Source organism: Wolffia australiana, chromosome 5, assembly GCF_029677425.1.
Source record: "Wolffia australiana isolate 7733 chromosome 5, ASM2967742v1".
In the NCBI taxonomy this organism is placed as follows: domain Eukaryota; kingdom Viridiplantae; phylum Streptophyta; class Magnoliopsida; order Alismatales; family Araceae; genus Wolffia; species Wolffia australiana.
In genome coordinates this window covers 13,740,778-13,749,913 of record NC_135839.1, presented here as the reverse complement: position 1 = coordinate 13,749,913, position 9,136 = coordinate 13,740,778, and the positions used below count along the sequence as shown (strand labels likewise).

Below are 9,136 nucleotides of genomic sequence, written 5' to 3'. Positions count from 1 at the left end.
CCTGATACTGCTGTTGAGGTCTGGACTGAAATTGCTGCTTTTGTTGGAATTGTGACTGAAATGGAGCTTTGTTTCCTTGGTTGAAGCTCTCTCCACCTTGGAATCCAACTCTCTTTTGGCCAGCCCATGGTTGTGGTTGTTGATTGAATGCTTTCACTTCCTCCTCCATAGATTGGCACGCTCCATCTTCATGTTCTCTGCTGAAACAGAGAGAGCATATTTTGGCTTTAATGATGGGAGAGTTACCTAGAAAAACATTCTTCAAGGTGGAGGTGAGCTCCTCCAATTTGTGATTAGTCTCCCTTAGGCCTGCTTGCAGCTCCCCCTCCTTAGCATTAACCTGCAGAACTCCTGCTCTCTTGGGTTGCAGATTTCTCCCATTTTGATTGGCTCCAATTTCCTGCAAATCAGTTTCTACAACTCTCTCCAAAATGTCAAAAATCTCATCCTCATATGCAGTGTAAAATGTCCCTCCGGTGGCAAGATTCACCTTATTCTTCATAAAATCAGAGAGAGATTCATAAAAAATTTGGGCTAATTGACATTGCTCAATTCCATGATGAGGGCATTTCCTCAGCAGGTCATTGAACCTCTCCCATGATTCACTAAAGGCCTCACCTTCATGGGGATGGAAATTATGGATTTCTCTTCTATAAAATTTTTTTTTGGAGAGAGGGTAAAATTTCTGCAGAAATTTTCCCTGCAACTCTTCCCAAGAGTTAAAAGTAATTCCTAAGTTACGATACCAAGAAAATGCTTTATCTTTTAACGTCAAAGGAAATTATTTCATTTTAAGCATTTCTGTAGATATTCTTGGAACGTTTTGGGAGGAGCATCTAATATGGAAATCATCTAGGAATTCGAAAGGGTTTTGTGCAGGCAAACCATTGAATTCAGGTAAGGAGTGTATTAGTGCATTGTCATACCTGAACATGATGCCCTCACCTATATTCAGATTTATATCGGTTTGTCGCAGGCTTCCGGAGGGCGTTGATCTGTCCAACATGGTTCTCCTCCTCTACTGCTGATGGCGTCCTTCTTCTGCCATAGTTTCCTGTTGATTTTATGGTTCTATGACTGTAGATTCTGGAGTTGCGTCTCTTGCAACGTTCTCTGCAAACTTCTCACCAGCCCTTGAACGTGTCACTACCATAGAACTTCAGCAGAAAGTTAGAAAGACAATAAGCTGAGGATTTTCAAATCCTGCAGCTTTAGGAGAATGAATAATGAATAACTGAAAAGAGAGAAAATAAAATACTACTTTAATATCGTGCTCCCCAGCAACGGCGCCAGTTGATAAGCTCAATTTTGGGGTGTTTTTTACTAGTTATTTATTAGTTGAATTCGTGTGAGGATTGAGCTTTATGCAACGAAATTTATAACCTCACAGCCTTTGGCAAGCAAGGGTCGATCCACAGGGAGAAGAGAAAACAACAGAAAATTCTTTTTTATTCAATCAGTTTGTTCAGTTCTCTAATTCTAAGTGTTAATCTCTGTAGAAATTTTCTTCAGAATAAGTTGCAGAGATTTCCTCAAAAGTATTGATTCAGTCAATTCTTCAGTCAAATTATCTTCAGTTAAGTTTTACAGAGATAACTTGGCAAAACTCAATTGAGCAGAACCGTCAGCAGAGAATTTTCTTTGTTGATGGTTTGCTTATGCCCTGTGAGGCAATTGAGCAAACACCCTGCGCGCAGACTGCTGCTTGCGCGCAGGGGTGCCAACCGGTTGTCGTGGCAACCTGAGCAGCTGTTTGGCTGCCAACAACACTCGTTGTTGGCAATCAAGGCAGCCAGTAGCTCAAGCTGCTAACAGCCTACACCGCTAGCAGCTAGGCCCACCGGCTTCCCAGGTTGCCACGACAACTGGTTGGCACCCCTGCGCGCAAGCAGCAGTCTGCGCGCAGGGTGTTTGCTCAATTGCCTCACAGGGCATAAGCAAACCGTCAATAAAGAAAATTCTCTGCTGACGGTTCTGCTCAATTGAGTTTTGCCAAGTTATCTCTGTAAAACTTAATTGAAGATAATTTGACTGAAGAATTGACTGAATCAATACTTTTGAGGAAATCTCTGCAACTTATTCTGAAGAAAATTTCTACAGAGATTAACACTTAGAATTAGAGAACTGAACAGACTGATTGAATAGAAAAGAATTTTCTGCTGTTTTCTCTGCTCCCTGTGGATCGACCCTTGCTTGCCAAAGGCTGTGAGGTTATAAATTTCGTTGCATAAAGCTCAATCCTCACACGAATTCAACTGATAAATAACCAGTAAAAAACACCCCAAAATTGAGCTTATCAGTGGTAAAACGAGAGAAAACTACGTCTTTGAGTGTCTTACCAGTGCGAACGAGTACGTCCGTTACGTGCGAGCCCAACGGATTGAGTCCGTTCGGCCGTAGATGCCTTTGTCACTCCGATGAGATTCGAGAGGCCCCCGTCGCCGCCACCCTGCGACTCTCGTCCAAGCTTGGAGCTCGGCGCCTCCCTCGAGTCGGAGCCTGCACGTACAACACATAGGGCATTCATCCACATAGTTACATACCCGTTAGGGTATCATCGGACGACAATACCGCCATCTCCTGATACGTTATCACTTATCGTCACCGAGCCATCATACTCGGTGACGACGGGACGATGTTCTTGACGTACATCCTGCATCAATAACAGATCATGCAAGGCGATCAATAGAGTCAATTGTTGGAGATTGATAACAAGTCGTATTATATGATACTATTACATTTTTGCATTAATTGATTATACAGGTGTGTCATCAAGCCTAAAATGATTAAATTCATTTATAAATAATGTATTGAATTTTGTGAATTTTAATTATTTTTAGGGATTTTCAAATGACATCCTCTGAAAGAAAATAATTTTCTAGTCATGGTATGATTTTTCCTAAATTTGTAGACATTATATTTACAAATATAATGTTGATTGACACGAGCCAATCATTAGTTGAGTTAATGATTGGCGTCAGCCAATCATTAACGAGGCAATCATCGCTTCGCAGTTTGTGAACCGATGATTGCTGTCATTATTAAATCATTCCCTTTTTATTTGGTAGGTGCTTGGTGAGGTGGTGCGATCGCGTCCACATGATTAAAACAAAAGAAAAGGGAAGGCAAGAAGAAGAAAGAGAGAGAGGATGACGTGGCACGCGCTGACGTGCCGCCACATCAGCCTCGAAAAGTAAGTGTTTCTAAAAGTTTTTTTTTCTCTCTTTCTTATATCTTTCTTTGTCCTTTTCTTTCTCCTAGGAGCATGTGGCATGGGAAACGACAAGCGCGCAGGGATGACAAAGCGGTGCAGCATCCGGAGCGCTTTGACTTCTCAACGTGCATGGAAAATGATGATGATGAAGAGGAGAGGAGAAAAGTTTAATGGCTAGGATTTCTTCAACTTAAAATGGCCATAACTTTTGATCTACAACTCCGATTTAGCTAAAATTTTCAGCATTGCTTAGTCTCCCCCTCCTCTTTCTATCCATACCCTCTGATCTATAAATAGAGGCCTAGATCATTGTAAAGTGAGTTTTGAGATAATGAGTTTTGAGATCCATCAAGAGTGTTCTTGGTGTCCTGAGTGTGTGGGAGAAGCATTCCAGAAGAGGGGGAGCTTACCGGTACTCGTAAATCATCGTGATCTTGGCAGAACGTAAGGATCTAAGGTAAGTATCTTTGCCTTACGTTGTCTCTTTCCCAATGCCGTAGTTAACATAATTAGGGTTTATCATCGTTCTTGCACTTTCATTTTACTCTTTTCTCTCGTCTCTTTATCCCCGCCACCGTATCATTCCAAATCCAATCACTATCGTCATTCATACCATCGTCCATCATCATGTCCGTCACGTGCACTTACTCTTTTATTTAAGTTAAAGTAACTTATAACTTACATATTTTTTATCGATATCACTAGCTCATGTCCTCGAATCTTGTTTTCGTTGATCCTCTTGTTCATCATCACTAATATAATAAAATAATTCCTTAATCATCGTTCCCTGTGGAGATGATTCGTACTGATCACTAACTATGTATTTTTAAGTACGGTTAAATATATATATTATTGAATTATCTCAATCACCAACGATGAGTTTTAACCCTAAAATTGAGATTATCACTAGCTTTATAGTTTTTTTAATTAAGGATTTTTCTACATAGGAAAGGAGGTAGAGGAAATGGGAGACACAATTATATTTTAGACAACTTAGGTTAATCCTTAATGTTGTTCAGGAGTATCCATCCCAAAGGTGATGATGTGCCCTAATTGTGTTTGTGTGAATGCCCTCCACACAAATAACTTAGAAATAGGGTTGAAAAAGGATACCCAAAAAGGAAAAAAACATATTGAAGTTTTGTCGTCCTCAACTCCCAAAGTCTTCCACGGACATACGTCGCATGACCTACTTTAACTTGGCCCCCAAAGTCTTCTTCTTATGGCAACCAAAACTTTAACCTGAGTGACCACAATGATATTGAAATAACCATATATTTATGAACAATATATTTTCCTCAACAACACTTAGAATGACAATTTTTTAAGTAGTATTCAAGACAAGGCCCAATTTCATGTATTTCAACTGGAATATTTTTCGATCAGAAGTTCATTAATTTAGAGATTAAAATTCATAAATGTATTTATGACTTCCCCGTATTAATACCTCCCTTTTTGTAGTCGTTCTTTCCTCAAGTCCTCTTCTCCTCTATGTTTTTCCTTGGATGAAACTCCTTGATTCATGTTTGACCTTTGGTGCTTAAAACTCAAATACCTTTTTCATTCCTATACCAAATGAGTCGATTCTACCTTGAACTGTATTGTAACACAATTTTGCGTAAATTTTACCTCACACAAAATGTTCAAAATCAAATCAGATAAATCTCTCAATCCTTCCACATTCTTAGTTGACTGCCCGATTCCTTCGCGTCCAACTTCAAACCCCTGAAACTCTTTCCAAAATCAACCAAAAGATGTGATTCCATGTTAAAAGCTATCCATAACCTGAACAAAATCTCAAAATCAATATAAATCTTATGTTAAGTATGTCAAATTTATCACAAGGCCGAGAATGTGCAAATTTCAGAGGCCATCCTTCTTTCCTTTGAATCTTTAATCCTCTGCACCAAAAACCACGATTCCAAGTTCTATGGACTTGGATTGATGTAAGCAACAAATGTTCTCTTGAAATAATGCTAAAAAACTGCTTGAAAATTGCTCTAGGGGCTGAAAGATCTTTCTAACTTTTGGATTGTGATCTTCAAAGGGCAAGGATATGGGAATTTGAAACTAGGGCTCAAAATTGTATTTATGGATTTAGAAATCTGAAAGGACATAATGGTAATTTTTCAACAATCCAACATTCACATATATATATTTATTATGATTAGACAATATAAAAAAATAATCGTTTTAATTTTGAATCTTTACATTTGCTAATATGCCATAAGTTCAAAATACATTTCAAGAGTTAAGAGCAAAAAATAGCCGTTATGCCAAGGATTTCAGCTTTAAAATAATCTACAACTTTTAGGTATGTTTATGACATCATTGTAACCAGGATATCACCATTGGATATTAATATCTTCATGTAATTAATTTTCACTAAATCATCAGTAACTTCAGCCTTAATTACTCAAAGGTAGTAATTAGGAATTGAAGAAGTTATTAAACCAATCAAATGAAATCAAATTCAGAAAAATATCTGAAACTGTTAGAAAAAATTTGTATCTTCACATCATAGAAAATACAAGTCCTACATACATGAATTGATTTGTTCATCATAAGGTCAAACTACGTAGCATTTTAGTATAAGTAAGGTTGTTATTTTATCTTCACTTACATTCAGTCAACTAGTTGACTGATGAGATACTGAGCTTTGATTACAACCCTTATTGAGGCATGCATTTTATTAAAATTCCCTTAAAGCTTTATCTTCAAGGATGACTAGGGGTAATATGAGCCAATGATTGCATTTAATTCCATGACAAGACAAAACCCTAAAAAAAGAGATGCCGACACTAATAAGGACGATGAAAGAGAAATCTTTAGATTAAATCAACAACTCAAAGTTTTCCAACTTTGGGGCTCAATATTCAACAATGTAGAACTCCGATCGAGTTAAAATTTTGAGGTTAGCTTTGTCTTCTTCCGTCTATCCATATGTAGGTTGTGATCTATAAATTGAGTTCCCGACTAAAACATCTTTCAGTTCACTTCCTCCTAGAGAAGCATATTGATAGAAAGTGAAGTTTTGAAGGTCCATCATGAGTGTTCTTGGTGTCTTGAGTGCTTGGAAAAGGTCAATCCACCATTACCCATCACCTTACATCATCACCTGCCACCCAAGAAACATATCATCTTCTGCCTACATCATATATCATCCACGTTGTCTTCACGTGTTTCCCTATTTATACACCTAAATAACCCTGAACGACTATCTTCCTCTGTCTTATTCCTCACTCATTCCCTACATCCACATCCTTCATCCCAGCATCATGCTCTGTTATCTCCATCATATCTCACCTTAAAACCATTGTATCCTAAATTTAACCCTAATTTAAATATTAACGTCTGCATTATATATTTCTTATTATCAATTCTCCTTAGTTCTCATCCCAAATTATCATCACCTCTTCACGTCTTCCTCCATCGAACTCTCTTATTTTTAGTCACTTTGTTCATGACCCACTATCTACAACTCATGTAATTCTTGTCCTACTCTTATTAAATAGTTATTATTCGTAACTTTAATCACCATCTTAATCCTACCATGTGATTGGCTTGCTAGCCACATATATTTCTATCATATACTACAATAGTTAACACACATTTTTTTTATTTTGTGTTAATACCAACTCGTGTGATGGTTTAGTGGTTGTAAGGCATCGAGGACAAGAAAAGCTTGTCAAGAACCCTTCAGGGAGGCTCATATAGGACGTGTTTGTCTTTCAAACATTGAAAATGTATTATTTCAAGCAACATGGAATATGTTCCAGCCAATGTTGGTGGCTTGCATCATAATATGGATGGCATCATGCAGCCACCAAAGGAAGTAATAGCCCAACCTCGACAAATACTATGTTGAAGGGTGCAACTCCTTTTACATTTATTGACAAAAAAACCCACAACTGTAGTGTTATCATAGTCACCTCAAAGTTTTGAAATGGATGGTGACAACATTCATAGCACATAATCAATGAATGATGCCATCACAGACAATGTTTGTTCATTCTCCTCACAACAAATGACACTAAATATGTTGAGTGCCAAGTGCATCCTTGTAGGCCTACTTTACCTGGGTCTAACAGCCTACATGATCGAGGACTACATCCCCCTAGGCATGGAATCCCAATACATCGTGGAATAGAGATAACACCATCAAGTGGGCTAATATCATATTTTGGAGCCATAACAATCTCACACTAGAGATGGTTTCCTTGGTCCAACCTCAAGTTGGTAGTGTCATCTTCCCAATAATTAACTAATTAAATGAGGGACATAGAGGTGAAAACAGATGACTCGTTGAATGAAGAACTCAATGGTCTTGGTCCCATCTTTTCAAGATTCTAGTTTTATTTAAGTCTCTTAGAAACACACTTGAAGTTATTAACTTGGAAAACTATTCGTGTTATAGAACCTCATTCTTCTATCCTTTTTGTCTCCCGGTATTTCATTTCTTTTTGACCTCTTTACTTTGGGGCCCTAAGTATCCTTAATAATAATTCCCATTGATTAAATCTTATATAAATTTTAATAAACAAATTTTAAATTATGTTATTACGTAAATTGATCCAAAAAATATGAATGAAAAAAATAGTATTTATGATATTAATTTTAGGTTCATAATTTATATAATTTAATCATTCTCAATCAGTGCTATTTCTAAATGGTTATTGAAACAAAAATTTATTCTCATTATTATATGCTTCACAATGTCGGTATATGTTGCCTTTATCTCCTTAATAGTATACCATATAATTATCTAGTTACAAACCACCGACCATTTTCCAGTATCGATATTTTCATTATCAGATACATTTTCATTTTTTTGGATAATGGGTATCGTGGTATCCGAGAACTAAAATTTGATACAGATAATGCTCATAATACCCTAGATTGAATGGTTGAGATGACGAGACTGTATAGTAAATCCATCCACATAAAAGAAAGAGAGGAGAGATGCTGACGCAACCTTAGTACACGAAAAATGTAGGAATAAGACTTGAATCCACATGACTTGCTTTGCTTGAAGGAGCTAAATATTGAATCCACAGAACTAGCTTCTCCAACCCTTGAGTCCACAAGGGGTTGTGCTTGAATCCACAAACACTAAAGCACTATCTAGCAAAGAGAACACTCAGAGGGGAGAAACAACAGTTTCAACAAAATAATAGAATCCAATAATGCTCCTTCGAGGGTACATGGTGGCCTCATATAGGCCACAACAAGTGCAAGGTCATCCATAATGATTGTACCCATAAAATGACAAGCCAAAACATTTAGAAAAACAATTCATACAAGCTAAAACAGAGGATAAGCAACCTAACAGGCCTGAGCAAATTTTGGGGCCTGTAGAAGCTGTTAGGAGATATTTGTGTGGCTCAAGAAGATCGTAATGGGACAAAACAAAAGATATGCAGCTCTGACAGGTAGAGATCCTGGCAGAAGAAGAATCTATTAGAGGATTCTGTCATGTATGAATCTGTTAGAGGATCTTGTCAGAGAAAATCCTGTCAAATAAAATCATGTCAGAGGATCCTGTCAGCGTATTTTGAGGGGCTCTACGTAATTTTCTATAGATCCTGTCAGTTCTAGAAGAATCTCCTTCTTAGGCTATAAGTTGCTAATGGGCTTCATAAAATGGGCTTCTGGGCTACATTAGACGCTGCCTATGTGTAGTGTCCAAGAGGGCTGATCTATAGATAAAAATGGGGCAAGCCCAGTACAAGAGTGGGGAGGAGGCTAAAACCCTGACCCTTTTGACAACAACAGTGAGTGAGACAATGAAATGACTGGAATTGAGAATAAATTCCTCCACATAAAGAGTGAGAGAAGAGAGATACAAATGGGCTGGTTCATAACTCTATAAATAGGCCAAGCCCAGTCTAAGAACAAAGAGGAAAGCTAAAACCCTATAAT

The 9,136-nt window shown here is 37.7% G+C and overlaps 1 non-coding gene across 1 annotated transcript; it reads left to right on the top strand.

Annotated features, from left to right (window-relative positions):
* The first annotated feature begins 551 nt into the window (after positions 1-551).
* On the top strand, positions 552-660 carry LOC144704011 (small nucleolar RNA R71). The gene has a single exon (XR_013581704.1). It is a non-coding gene; the product is annotated as a small nucleolar RNA R71 (small nucleolar RNA).
* The last annotated feature ends 8,476 nt before the right edge of the window (positions 661-9,136 follow it).